Genomic DNA, 13,749 nt, shown 5'->3' on the forward strand with positions numbered 1-13,749 from the left:
CTGGCTATATGCAAATCAGCTCTGACCCTGTGCCTCATGGGAACAGTCCAGTCCGAACTACCAAGCCATGTCTTTCCCAGACCGGAATCAAGCATCCAAGGACCGGTTTCTGGCTATCAGCCTTCATCAGCCTGGATAGCTTGACTCCAGTGGTGTGGAGAGCCTGGGACTCACGTCTGAGCATTCCCAGCACACTCGGGGTGAAAATTGCAAAAAACACAGTTGATGGACAGAATGTAGAACAATGTCATACATTCACCCCAGTACAAGGATCTGGGCCTAAATCCATCATTTTTTTGCACTCCACACCACCCTGGGTTAGACACTGGCTATATGCAAATCAGCTCTGACCCTGTGCCTCATGGGAACAGTCCAGTCCGAACTACCAAGCCATGTCTTTCCCAGACCGGAATCAAGCATCCAAGGACCGGTTTCTGGCTATCAGCCTTCATCAGCCTGGATAGCTTGACTCCAGTGGTGTGGAGAGCCTGGGACTCACGTCTGAGCATTCCCAGCACACTCGGGGTGAAAATTGCAAAAAAGGAGGGACAGGTGAGGAATTTAGTTTTATGCAATCGGACATAAAAGCCTAATCATTGGAGGCAATAATGTTGTTTGAAGCAACTCCGTATTAGGAGAAACTAAAATGCGTTATTGCCTGACCATCCTCATTTCCAAGCCACACGCCCTTGTGTTACTAAAGTTACACAGTGAACAATTAAAATCCCCAACCCACAAAATACACAGGGCGAGGTTAGAAGTACTGCCTTTCACAATTTTCTCACATAACATATCAGCACCTTGAGTGTTTTTGTGATCAAATAAATTATGATAAAAGTTGATCACCAGGGTATCAGCTATACCCAAACCGGTTATCAGCAATAGTTGGAACCAAGGCGAGGAGTTTAGGAGTTTGACTTTCACATTACTACATGTATAAGAAACCAAGATGGCCAAACTTCCCATTGTGCTCCCAGAAGTAGCGAGTATGGCAAGATTATAGTAAGAGCTGAACCAGTTCATATGGAAATATGTTAAAGACCATGTCTCCTGGATTCAAATCAAGTCATGGCCTGAAATAAAGCCCAACCAGTCCTTGTTTCCAAGCTGGGTGCGTATGCCTGCAATGTTCTAAGATAGTAATTTGAGGAGGGGATCAGTGCCACAAGGCAAACGAACAACTCCTCTCCTATTTCCTGAGGCAGCATCTGGTGATGATAGCATAGCGGGGGGCGTGGATGCACCTGGGTTGGTATCAGTCAATCGTTCTCCTCCAAATTATGCATTCAATGTGGAATGAGTGTGGGTTAACTTACAAGTTCTCCACCCCTTATCATCCACAAAATAATGGGCTTGTTTGGAGATTCAGAAAGACCCTGAAAGGCATGATTAAAGTCCAATCTGAGGCCTTGAGAAATAAGTGGGACATCCTCTTACCATGCCTGATGTTAGCTTTTGTGGATTATAGAGGGCTAAATTCAGTGACAAAAGTGGATGCTCACCCCATCCCCTGGGCTGATGAGCTGATTGACAGGTTAGGGCTGCCAAGAATGTAAGTACCTTTGATCCTACATCAGGGTTCTAGCAGATTGTCCTAACAGAGGGAGCAAAGGAGCGGTCAGCCTTCTCCACTCCTGTGGGCCACTATCAGTTTTGGGTGATGCCCTGTGGATTATGGAATACTCCTGCCACCTTCCACAGGTTGATGAACCAGGTCTGGAGGCCTTCTGTGCTGCCTATCTGGATGGCATAGCTTTCCTCAGCAGCAGCTAGAAGGACCATTGTTTTCTCCTCCAGGAAGTGTGTCAGGCTATGCAGCAGGCAGACCTGACTAATAAGTGGCAGATAGGGCAGGGTTCAGTGGTGTACATGGTGGGCAGGGGGAATGTGCAATCCCTTCAGGCCAAGATAGGAACTGTCTTGGCCTGGTTGCCACCCAAAAAGCCAGACTGAGATCAGAGCATTCTTGGGCCTCACTGGGTACTATAGGAGGTTTGTCAAGGGCTATTGCACCATTGTTGCACCCCTTGTCTGAGCAGACTTCCAAGAAGCAGCCACGAAATGTGATCTGGACAGAGGAATGCTAAACCACTTTTGATGATTCCTTGAAGCAAGCCATTTCTGACTTCTCCAAGGAATTTATTATCCAGAAAAGTGCCTCAGAGCACGGTATAGGTGCAGTACTATTTCAACTCATCTCATCTCAGCCTTCCTCTCCAGGAGCTTATTTCCCCAGGAAACAAAGGTGGAGTGCTATATAAAGGAAGCTTTTACTGTGGTCTTGGTACTGACAAAGCAGATGTAATATTTGTTTGGCACTCACTTCCTGATTTAGACTGACTACAGGCCCCTCAGGTGGCTCATGCAAATGAGGTGTGAGAATCCAAAACTTTTGAGGTTGTCTATTTCCCTACAGGCTTCAGGGTGGAACACAGACCAGGTGCAGACCACTCCAATGCTGATGGTCTATCTCGGTTTTTCCACCTTACTGAACAGAACTTCCTCAAGACTGGGTAGATCTCCCCACTTTCAGCTCGGGGAAGGGACACATGTAAGACCTGCCATCCTTAGGGTTGTCTTCCTCCAAACTGTTTTCTTTTGACCTCTACATTTTGCTGAATCTTTTTGTTGGCCTTAACACTCTGAGCACTCTACCACTGCTGACTAGGGCTAACGTGCATGTGTGTAATTGGTGTGTAAATGATTGGAATATTTAATTTACATGTAAGTCCTTTGTAAAGTCGTATACCATATACACCGGGCCTGCACGTTAAATACTACCAGTGGGCCTGCACCACTGATTGTGCCTCCCACACAAGTTAGCACTCAAACCTGTCTCTTTGCTGCCGAAGTTCCAATGCTCCTGTGAATCCAGACGCCACGTCTTTGCTCAATTCAGCGCGCTGCAGCAGGAGGACGCGAGCGAGAGGACGCGAGCGGGAGGAGGACGTTGAAAACTGCTGACGGCTCCGGCCCCTATTCGCCACCCACTCTCCGGCTGATTTCCCCGCCGGCTCTCAGCTCCTCAGCGCTCTGGGACCTACGATAGAACGGAGCCACAGACCACCAACGCTGAGCGCATCCCCCCAAATCTGCCTAATTACCTCGACTGGCCGCTTGGAGTTTGCAAGCATAGCGGATCAACTCCTAACTTTCATCTCTGGACCTTCAAGCTCCACAGCTGCCATTATCACCTCGCTATCCGCAGCTTGTTCCCTGCAGCCTCCCTGCAGCCTAAACACTCCTGCTACCTGTGGTCTCACACCCTGGACCGATGGACCACCGGACTACAGGACGTGTAGGGAAGCGTAAGGCAGCAAGCGGTAAGCGGGGCTGTGGGTCTGTGGGTCTGCAGGTCTGCTTCTTGCCATGTAGCCATTTTGCCATTTACCACTGCAGTCCACCAGCAGTTTCAGCCCGTCTTGTTCCTGTTGCCACGTGGTGCTGCTTTGTCACAATCTCTCCTCACCCCGTTGCTGCCGCTGCCGCTGCTGCCTGTTGTAGCCTCTGTTACTGTCTGCCGAAACCTGCCTGATATTGCTTGCCACCTGCCGCCTTTCCACTTTTCCGCTGCCTCCATTTTCACCATTTACCACCCACGGCGTGGGGGCATTGGCAGAGGCGGCGGCTGGCATCGTGGTTTGCGGGTCTGCAGCTCTGCTTTGCTGTGGTTCTGCTGGGGGTAACATCAGCGAGACGGCGGGGGCAGGGCGGTTGGACATGGTTGGCCTGCACCCCATCACTTCTTGCAGAGAGCGGTGGCAGGCAACAACCAACCAACAACCAATAACTGCCACACCTCACCCTTTGCCCTCCGCCCTCAACCTCCCCAGTCTCCTTGAGCCTCACCAGCTTTGACAGCAGCCCTCTCAGCCCTTTTACCAGCACTTTCATCAGCACCAGCACCTTCATCAGCACTTCATCAAACTCTTGGCTCCCTCAGGTCTGGAGTGCAGTGTAGTGTAGCGCCCTGTGCGACACTAGGGGGGCTGGGCACCACTGAGGCTAAGTAAGGCTGAGGTACTCCCTGCTGGGCTGCTGGGCTGGTGCCCGGGGGAGCCTGGGACGAGCAGCGATAAGAAAGCAAAGAGGAGTGGAGAGTAGAGGATAGGAGCCTGATCAGCAGCGTGTTCAGCAGCCAGCACCTCACCTCTGTGGAAAGCATCTTCCAGGTGCAAGGAAAAGAGTGAAGAGCGAGTCCGCTATATCAGCACCTAGCAGTTTCAGTAATTGGGACACCGGCTGACACTCCTACTTCCACCGACTCAGCTTCTATCCGGAACCCCTATCGGGCTTCCCACCTGTACAGCCCACTCAAATTCACTATATATTGTTTGTTAAATGTGGTAAACCAAACACGGCCCACAGAGTCAGTCATGAGATCGGGCAAAATAAGGAAGACCCCCTTGAAGTAAAAATCAAAATCCAAACAAAAACAAAGTAACGGTAAAGCAAGCACAGAAGTGTCAACTGATCTACAACTGGGGTCAGTATCTACTAAAAAGAACACAGAAAGTACAGAAAGTATGCCAGAAAGTATTCCAGCCATGGGGCCTATCAGCATCTGCTCTGGCACAGACCCTCCCATTAATGGCGATGACCCCAGCGTAAAGCTAAGAACGGGCGAATCAACCACTTATCAACTAGTTAACCCTAGGCAGTCACCAGGTACACAAGGGAGACAAGGGGACTGTGCCCTTATAAGAAAAAACCTTGCACTTCCAATCCAAAATTTACACCCAAACTTTACACGAAATGTGCGTTTTTGGAAGATGCGGGCACCACAATCTATTTAAAGAGCGTGAATGTTAAAGGGTTGCAATCGCCTTCACAGCCAGAGAAGTTTGGACCAACTTATCAGCCAACGAATCAGTCAACCATTCAGCCAGTCGATCAGGCTCTTCCTGTGTCACTTACCACGCCATTTGAGCCTCAAGCCCAACCTTCACTTCACCAATTTAATAACCAAGTTGAAAATCAAGACAAATCCAATCAAAGAAAAACATCTATGACAGATGACCAAATTCCACCAAAGAGTGCCGCCGACACCAGCTAACCAATCAGCCAACCAATCAGTCAGCCTACCAGGCTCCCCCTACATCACCTATCACGTCATATAAATCTCAACCCCAAACCTCACCTCAAGAATTCAGTAACCAAGTTAATAATCAAGTCAAAACCGACCAAAGGAAAACATCCGCTACCGATGTACAGACCTCACCAAAAAGCATTGTTTATACCAGGCTAGCTGAAAATGCCTCTGAAGAGGAAATAGGGGGCAAGAGCTGGAATTGACCCATTAGGGGGCACGTCCCAGAACCAGCTACCAGATCGATTGGGAATGGCTCCCTTGTTGTCGTCAAAAAACAGCTCCCCACTCCAGCAGAATAAATCGAAGTCAGGCAAATCGAGTGCATCAAATTATCTAGGGGTCCCCCATAGCTCCTTGGCCATTAAACCATAAGAACGCCACACAATGTCTACTTATGAAGACTCGCATATATCAAGCCTGGACTTGTCTTTCCTGTCAAACGAGTGGGAGGAGCTTGTTGCTTCATATAATCTAAAATCTGCTCAAAATAACATCTGCTGTACCACGCAACACACCACTGCAGGAAAGAAGCAATTTCAGCAATATTGTGCCCACTGAATCAATTTGGGCTGAAATTTTAAGCTCAATGCATTATTCAACCACAGCTCTACAATATCAATCGCACAAAATAGACTTACAGCTTACGGTCCTTCAGACACTGGCTGATTTTACGTCAAGGATCGACAATAAACTATCAGAGCTCAATAACTTGATCAAGCAGGGACAAGAAGCGCTGCACGGAAGTCAAACCATCCATCTTGAATGCACCTGTGCACCAATAATTGATAAGTTAACAACACTACCAATTATGTTAGGGAATCTTCTATCAGAAATAAAAGGCAGTGCTCCATTGTCTGTTACATCTACAGACGATCAGCACAAGGGATGGATCAACTCGTCTGAACTCCAAAAAACTGAACCAACGGCATCTAGCTCTTCCAACATTGCGGTAGATAGTGACGGAACGCCAAAAATAGCCCCAATAAAAACGGCTGCTTCACAAAAAAACCCTACACCTCGGAGAGCTCATAGTAAACAAAAACGTAAGGGTCGCAATAAAAAAACACTATCCCTTGCCTTAAACATATTGAGTAAACCTCCCGTTAATGCAGTTGAACAAGTCTCCGATTTTGACGAAACTGGGTCCAGCTCCGCCCTGCCTGACAGGTTGGACGATTCCATCATAGAGCCCTTGGCAAATACGGCTGCCACCTTGGGACCACCATCAACTCCAGCAAGAAGGAAGATTCCAACAGTGAATGAGAGGTAGAAGCAAACACTAATAGCAAATGACCCAGTTAGAAGGAACACCCCAATAACGAATGAGAGGCATGAGTCAACATTAACAGCACAAAATTCAGGAGCCCGGAAACGTATCACGGAAGATCAACCCCAGGGGGCACCATCTAATGAAGTTCACCTGTTAAAAAATGAGGATCAACAAAAACAATTGAAAGGGGACCCTGCAAAGCGGAGCTGCCCACCCAGCAAAATCAAGTCTCCATATGCCCTTCAGTCAATCTCTCGTAAATCTGACAACCAAGGAGCAGATCAGAACAACCCTCTGCAACTAAGGCCCCACTCACAGGACAAAATTCTTACTTACAGAATAAAGGAAAGTAGAACCAAGAAGTGGTCAATATCACTCTCATTCCGGAATACGAATCACGGGGGAGAGATGACATATTAAATTGAGGGAACATTTTACAACTCTTAAATTCCATCCCGACCTTCGGAAATATAAACTCATCGGACTTACTTTCCATAGAATTCCTTCCAAATAATAACGGTTTGGGCCTGGAGGTGACAAGGACAAGATGGAGCTCAAATGAAATTGCAAACAAAATCAAGGAAGAGGAAAGCACGCTCAAAAACTGGGGTATAAAAATGGCAGTCGAATTGAAATCTCCTTATCCAACCCCGTTCTTAAAAGCCCCAACCATCGTCCCAGACAAAATGACCACATCTGTATTAAGAGGGGCAAGAAGCAGAACCCCAGGCAAACTCACCGCTTGTATAGAGGGATCTAATTTAAGCAGAAGCTCAGGGCCATTAACTTTAATTGTGAAATCGGGACTAGAGGCACGGTTGCAAACAACACGCTCAATACTAACAGATCATCCAAACTGACAAAAGTGTGATACTCCATAGACAGCTCTACTTGTGCAAGGTCAAATTAAGCTCTGCATTTGGAACATTAACAGCCTACAAGCCAAACTGGGCGACCACGAAGTAATCAATTATTTGAAAATATTTGATTCAATACTTCTCCAGGAAACCTGGGAAGACGCCAAAGAACTCCAAGGATATTTCTCCTACTTCGTCTCGGCAATGAAGGCCTCTCATTTTTGGCCGCTACTCTGGGGGAATAATGATGTTGGCTTCAACACCTTAATCAACACCTAAGTGCACCCTAAACGAAAACAAAAAGCTGTAACACAGCTGTCAAATGAAATAAAACGGATTACGGAGGAGCAACAACTGCCCACATAATTGTTGCTGACGATTTCAATCTACACCTTTTTGGGGTAAGCCAAGATGACAGCCATGTGCACAAACTTACATCACTTTTGGGGATACCGAACCAGGGCCAAGCAAATAATAGCAAACCCTCAAGATGGGCCAAACATCTGCTACAAGAACTGGAACATCTAATTTTAAGAGCATTGAATGGCCGCTTCTTGGATGATAATCCACTAGCTGCTACTTTTCACTCCTCAAAAACATCCTCCTATTTAGACTACACATTTGTAACACTAGCCATGTTCGATAAAATAGCAACCTTCAAAATTGGTGACATGGCCCAGAGCGATCACCTCCCACAGGAAGTATTGTTGAATGCGAGGCCAGTTGCTACACTAGACACCTGGAGCCCGATTGCAATCGAAGAAGTCTCTAATCTAAAGCGGTTAAGGTGCAATGCCAACAACATCGATGCTCTATCAACCGCCACCAAAACTTTATTTGAGAGAGAAAAAGGTACTTGGAACTCCATTGTAACAGCATGGGAAAACTTCATTAATACCTCAGTGGCAACTTTGCGATCAGGACCGGCACCAAATTAAGACAACCAGATGATGAAATAATAAAAGTGTCCTCCAGCCCGGAAACCAAGAGCCTCAAACGCACCACAAACCAAACCCTTCGGCAATTGCAAAAACCACAAGGGAACTTGGATTTGCGGTCTACTCTTCACCAAACAAAGGTCCTATTGAGAAAGAGGATGTGGAGGAAAATAAGCCAGCATAAAATGTGGGTTAAATTATTGCATGATGCCAAGCAACACAACAGTGCTAAGTTTTGACAAACAATTCATAAGTTAGAGGAGAAAGAGGATGTGGAGGAAAATAAGGCAACATAATGATGAAATGTGGGTTACATTATTGCATGATGCCAAGCAACACAACAGTGCTAAGTTTTGGCAAACAATTCATGAGTTAGAGCGACCGAATCATCCAGAAATCAGTTCCAACATACCAGAGGCTGACTGGGTAGATTACCTCTCCGCCCATTTTAACAACAAGGGAGGGGAACCAAATAAGGGAGCAGACACCGCCGTACCGGACACCGAACCCACTAACATCGGAAAAGCGCAACCAAAGCTCACTTGGTCAACTGCACCAACAACCATAACCAACAGGGGATCCTGGTGGCTGTTGATTTAGACTCTACAGATCTTACTATGGAGGTAGAATACGCCCCCACGGAAAAACAGATAAAAGGCCTAATAACCAAGGGTAGAGATATGGGAGCCCCCGGCCCAAACGGGATCCCCCCGATACTGTATAAATACGATGCCGTCCTTTGGAGCAAGGCTCTACTACCAGTCTTCAAGGGCTTAAACACCACAGTCACCATTCCGGAATCTTAGAAAGTATCAATTATTAGCCCAATCTTTAAACAAGTCAAAAGATATTATCCAAATAATTACCGACTGATTGCCCTCCTCGACGTTCCGCAGTGGGCAAGGAACTACGACTAACATATTGGCTCTAATGTTGATAATGGATGCTGCCAAAGTTTCAAAAATGCCCCCTTTCCTGTGCTTTATTGACTACACAGGTGCTTTTGACCTTGTCGATCGTTCGAAACTTTGGGGAAAACTGGATAAGCGGGGTATATCAAACACCCTTTTGGACCGGCTAAAACAGCTGCATACAGACATATGGATCAGGGTCCAATTAGGTGCAGGGACACACATCTCAAAACGAATCATGACCTCAAAAGGCCTCAAGCAGGGGTGTGTCCTTGACCCGATCCTTTTTAATCTTTTTCTGGCCGACCTGCCTGGTGAGCTGGATAGCTGTGTATTCCATGCTCCAAAATTGGGAAACAAGCTAATGTCAAACTTGCTTTATGCTGATGACCTGGTCTTAATCAGCATCTACTAAATACAACAAACAGTTTTTCTACTCGGAATTCCCTCAAAATAAACCTTAAGAAGACTAAAATTATGGCAGTCAACTACCACAAAAAGAAGATAAATAGTTGGTTCCTTGACGGCCAACGTTTGGATCAAGTACAAAGTTATAAATACCTGGGAATCCTAATGGATCATGGAAGCTCATTTAAACTTCAGTTAGAATCCATGTAAAGAATGGGGACTATAACATATTTAGCACTGAAGTCACTGAAGAGACGGCTTCCCGACTTCACGCTTTATCCCTTTTTACAGGTCCTGAGGGCTCTAAAAGGTAAAGATGCAGCAGTTTTAGACGTTATAATAGCCAACTCCTACAGAGCAATTTTCCACCTCCCAAAATATGTCCCCCCGGCACAAATCGGGTTAGAATTTGGGATCCAAAGACAGATGGTGGAACGAAGAAGCACCTACGTCAAAAGTTGGCACAAAATACGAAGTGCTGAGGCAGGATCTTTCAACTCCCACCTATGGAAAGCCTTGCTCAATCAAGAAAAATGCCCAGCCAGGGACTACCTGTTTGACTCTATTCAGGTTCTGGGCCTATCGGAACTCTGGGATGCTCCAACGGATCATATTCGTTTAAAAAAAAGCAGTGAGAAAAACAACATCTATGCTATCTGTCTTAGATGACAAAACAACTCTTACTAAAAAAGCCCACGCTGGAGTGTGCTTAGTGACTATGTAAGGCTAAAACCTCAAGCCTACTTGAGTGCCGGAATCAAGATAAGCAGGAAGGAAAACTTTCTAAGGTTGCGCCTGGGGTAATTGCGATGAAACCACACCTTCCACCATGGGAAAGGAAACAAGGCACTCCGATGTGTCTGCAACTGCCCTAACTTAAAAGACATAAGATGCACTTTGTTACATTCTTTTTTTAGGTATCATGGCATCCGGTCCTGTAGGCAGGCAGTTAAGCTTTGCTTCAATCCCAGCAATGTCCAGCTTAACTGTCGACTAACAACATTTTTTGAGATGGTAACTAAGAGACTTAAAACCTTTTCGCTGTCCGAAACCCGCTAAAATGCTCTTTAAGTGTAACATTAACTTACTATCTTGTTTTAGTTGTACTTGCACTTCAATTACCAAGACTCTAACCTGGACAGCGGACCTGGTTAAGCTCTGCCATCCGACCGGAGAAGTTGTGGTAGTCATTCTCAGATAACTACTTGTTGTTCATTCTCGGTTCGAGAATAAAACAAGTAGTGGAGTTATTATGCAAAAATCAATAAACGGCAATATAACAGTCAGAGGAACCATGAAATGCTCCTCTTGTAAATCATGTGATATGATTATAGAAGGAGAAATGTTCACCCACAATGGCTATACCACTCAAGCCACAGAAATGTGGAACTGTAGAACTTCAGATATTATCTACTTCATTCTATGTCCATGCACACTTGGATATGTCGGTGAAACTTCGCGACCTATTCAAACAAGACTGACCGAACATCGTTCGGCCATCAGGACGAAGAAACTTTTATCACCAAAGGTGAAACATTTAATTGAGAATGATCATAAACCTGATGACTTTCGATGGAGAATCTTAGAGAAAATCAGGACCCCCAATAACAAGGGGGGCCTAAAAATACGCAAAAAACTGGAAGTTTTTTGGATTTTCTCAATGGATACTTTCAGAAACGGATTAAACAGTGAAATCCCTTGGGAGAATGCTATTATTTGTTTCCCATGGTTCTCCCATGATGTATATATTAGTGAGAATGGAGATAGCTGGGGATATGAGAGAACAAAAAATTTGAGATTTGAAAATTCACGGTTCTAATTCTTCGCCACCATAGAATTAAATTAGAGGAAATAGGTTCTTTAGATTTTAACAGACAAGTTTTTGGCTGTAATATCGTTTTACAACATATTCATGGCTATAGTATAATATTTTTCATGGCTCTTTATTTGGTTTTGTTTGGCTACCTGTACTTAAGAATATATATAATCTTTACAAATTAATGGATGATTCCAGTTGAAGATATATATCCCCTTTAGAAATTAGTAGATTATTTTATTGCTTCTTTGGAGAAAATTACACAATTTTTCCCTGGGAAAGCGCTTATATGATCGGATAATTTAGTTCTTCTTTTAAGTCTATGTACTCTGACTATATAATAGATGATCGTGCTTGTCATCGTTTTCGAGTGCTGCAGCACATTGCTGGACATATTTTTATATATATTGCCCGAATTTTAATATACAATTAGAAGTCATCCATTTGGTAAAGATAATATAATGTTTTTGATATATAAGACCTTAGATTGCAATGTTTTTCTACGGCATCCATTCGCGGTTTTTTCTATGTGCTGCGCTATCACATGACTCTACAACACGTGATAGATGACGTTCTCTGACTGAATGTGGACTTGCCTGATAGTATTTAAGCGCCAGGAAGAGAGGAAACTGTTGGATACACCTCCTCTTCCTGTGACGTCAGACGCCGGAGGCCATCGCCAGCACCGGAGCAATACGCTATCAGTAAACGTTTGCAGGTATACTTCTGTTCCTCGGTTAGAGATACGGTTTTAAGCATCGTCTAGCTTATAACGTACTGATCCCCTCTTTGTATATCTTTTTTATGCATATACTCTGTCGTCGCAGTGTTAATTCAGATATCGAAAATTACACATATATGGAGACTATCGAAGGTAACTCGAAATAGGAGATCTTTAAATCCTGGTGTTCCCAGATATTGTAGTTTCATATTTATGACATACTGGGTTTGACTTTATCTTATATACTCTTTTCATTTAAAGAGTTTGCTGTTGTAATTGGAAACCAAAAGGCTATGAATATTTGATCATTACGACTGTTCTCAGATTAGGGAGACATTCGATTGCTCCGGAATAACAGGCCAACAGTAGAGTTTGAAGGTAATTCAACCAAGGGTTACTATTTGATTGTATATAGAGGTCTTTTTTTTACTTCCCTTCTCCTACATGTTAGGTTTTTGATTGGTATATTTCTTTTTATTTAAATAGTTGGTTGCCATCAACCTATATTGCAAGGCCAGAAATTGCGTAATATTACTTCGTCTTGGCGTGTTCATTATTTTCCAGGTAATCCCAATTAAATGTATTTAGTATCAGAACGAAAAGCTAGTATAGAAGTATAAAAGATGTACAAGGGTCTTAACCTAATGTCATTTACAGAGTGAGACAATAGATATAGGAAAACTATTTTTTAAGTAGGTAACCCGATTATGAATAAACTTTAAGATTATTTTGATAGCCATCTTAGTACGTAAAAAATAGAAGCAAATATCCGGAAAAGAACAACATTACATCTATATCAAATTGCATTACAGTATGAAGATGGAGGTTTTCTTACAATACATTTTATTTGAATATCACTGAGTGACCACGTTATCAAAAGGGAGCTACATGTAAGCTATTATTTTAATACATTCAGGAATATGACCTATAGATATATACGCATGCTCATTTCTGATAATATAATGTTTTATTACAGAATTTTAAAGGGAATCTAAGTAGCAACCTATACAAGATTTAGTTACTTCGATCCTTCCTGATACTTCAAAATAGCAAAGTAAGTCCAGATATCCTAATAAGAGGTGGGAGCATTAGTATATGTACCGATTGATCACATGTTTGTCTGCGGTCCATACATATGATTATGGGTCTTGATGTAGTTGAGCACTCAAATACAATAAAGTATTTTTTGTATAGAAATCCTTTTCTGAAGAGGAGGAATTACAGAAACCTTGAATTTTTGTCTAATGTTTGGATTATATTTTTATCTTTTTAATGAAGCATCTGTTGAATGTAATTATGTAATGTTAACAACATTTGCAAAGAAAATGTATATATGAAATAATGAGATTATAATATGAGATGATAGTGTCATTGTATTTTTATCTGTTATTTTCTCCAGGTAAACTGTGGTTATTTCCTGAAGAAGGCGCCCAATATGCCGAAACGCGCATCGATAATTACTGCCACTTTAATTGAATTTGTATGTATTTTTATGTATTTTATCTTTGTCTACTTGTGATTATATGAAATGTATTGATTGCTTTCATTGATATATAGTATGTATTGTGTTACCACACAATCTTTAATGGAACTATTTCTTATGAATTATTAAAATGAATATTTCTTAGATACAAATTTAAATTGTTTTTGTTCATTCTCTCGTGCATTATTGTTTCAATAAATTGCCTAGGAGGGGGCCTTTGATAATCACATTAATTCTCAGATAGCATTACATT

At 43.4% G+C, this 13,749-nt stretch overlaps 1 long non-coding RNA gene across 1 annotated transcript in view; it reads left to right on the forward strand.

Annotated features, from left to right (window-relative positions):
* LOC144771007 (uncharacterized) overlaps positions 1–13,512 on the forward strand; it is a 109,852-nt gene extending 96,340 nt beyond the window's left edge. The window contains exon 4 of the long non-coding RNA XR_013599093.1: positions 13,413–13,512. This is a non-coding gene — a long non-coding RNA (uncharacterized LOC144771007). The remainder of the gene's footprint in view (positions 1–13,412) is intronic.
* The last annotated feature ends 237 nt before the right edge of the window (positions 13,513–13,749 follow it).

The sequence above is a fragment of the Lissotriton helveticus genome, chromosome 1_1 (genome assembly GCF_964261635.1).
Source record: "Lissotriton helveticus chromosome 1_1, aLisHel1.1, whole genome shotgun sequence".
Lineage (NCBI taxonomy): Eukaryota > Metazoa > Chordata > Amphibia > Caudata > Salamandridae > Lissotriton > Lissotriton helveticus.